We start from the raw sequence: 1,587 nt of genomic DNA, 5'->3' as shown, positions 1-1,587 counted from the left end.
CCGACACCGGTTTTCGTTTTTGAATTCTTGGGGTTGCAATTCTTTTCTTATTATCTATACGGGCTTGAAGCTGTTTCAAGAGGCTGTGATAGCCAGTGCCCACTACTTCCCCTTCAATTACATCTTTCAGTGACAGGGGATACCTGCCAACTAATTTCTTGGCTATCTCTGTTGAAGCATGCTTCGTAGGAGACGGACACGCCTTCATCATCTCTGCTGCAACAATTCTGACCATCTCTCGCCTTAAGCTTGGGACGGGCCTCTTGCCCCTCTCCAGACATTGCATTAGAGCTTCAGGAAATCTTTCAGTAGGAATTTCAAAGCGGTCAATCCAATCAGCATTAAGCAGGTGGCTGGGTGACTGACAAGGTGACAGAGAGGAGCAAGTGGAGGTAGGAGAGGTGAGAAGGGATGAAGAAGCTGAAGGGGTAACATCTGCCTGGCCGTGGGCTCCAGGGCCCTGGGCTGAAAAACAAAAACGATGGATTGCCTCATTATCATTTGGTATTCAACAGCAATTGTATGCAAAGGATTTATATCATCATATGAAAATATAATCTGTATAGATTTTTCAGTTTTCCATTTAATTAAACATTAAGCTTGAGATGCTATGACACGACCAAGTAAAGTACGGGTTGGACTTACAGGTTTGTTTCCAAGAGGCAATAAGTTTTCTTGCTTGTATTGGCCTCAAAACACAGAGGAGATCAGCCTCCTGGATGAATTGAAAATCATCAGTTGTCTCTACTCCGAGGGACTGCATCGTCTCCTCCACAATGTTCAGGATGGATCCAGGGAGGTCTGGTAGAACCCTTGCTACGAAATTTCTGATGTCTTCCATTTCTAATGGGAGCAAGAAGTATTCGGTTTTAGTTCAAGCTTAAAAGAACAGTCCACCCTATTTCAAGAATTTGCTAATCTGTTTTTAAGCCCTGTTAAAATATGGGAATACATAGATTTTTTTCTCTATGTGTATGCAATGCCTAGTTTGACAGTATAACTATTTTGTAACATAACAATGGAAGTCTATGGGTTCAAAATGAACATCATCAAATGCACTTATAAACCACTTTAAAATGAATGTAAAAATTCCCCAGAGTGCAAAACGGCTATTTAATTCCGTCCAGTTATATTTTGTGGTTTGATGCTATTGAACCCATTCACTTCCAGTAATTATGCTAAGCTATGCTTATAATTTCTGAGTACTGAATCTAAGTACTGAACACACTAAGAAGAAAATGGTATGAACATTCATGTGCAACACTTGGAAATACTGTTAATATGTGAAAATCAAAAAAGGGTGGATGCACACGGGATGCATTGAACTACGACGTAGTGAAGTCTGTCTCCCCTCATAAATTAAGCCTATTGTACCAACACACCATGTTTTAATGGAACCAATTGGTATCCATCTTTCCAGTAAGAAGGTAATGGATAGAAATCAGCTAACTCGTAAATTTGAAGACAGCACATCTCTTCAGTTTCCTTCTTTACCGAGTACATGTGGAAATGAGGTAGGAACACAGTCTTGTATTTTGACACTACAAAATGGACTGTGTCATTTTTCAACAAAATAAGACCAAGTTC

Source organism: Chaetodon auriga, chromosome 24, assembly GCF_051107435.1.
Source record: "Chaetodon auriga isolate fChaAug3 chromosome 24, fChaAug3.hap1, whole genome shotgun sequence".
Taxonomy (NCBI): Eukaryota; Metazoa; Chordata; class Actinopteri; order Chaetodontiformes; family Chaetodontidae; genus Chaetodon; species Chaetodon auriga.
Note: the sequence above shows the minus strand (reverse complement) of the source record.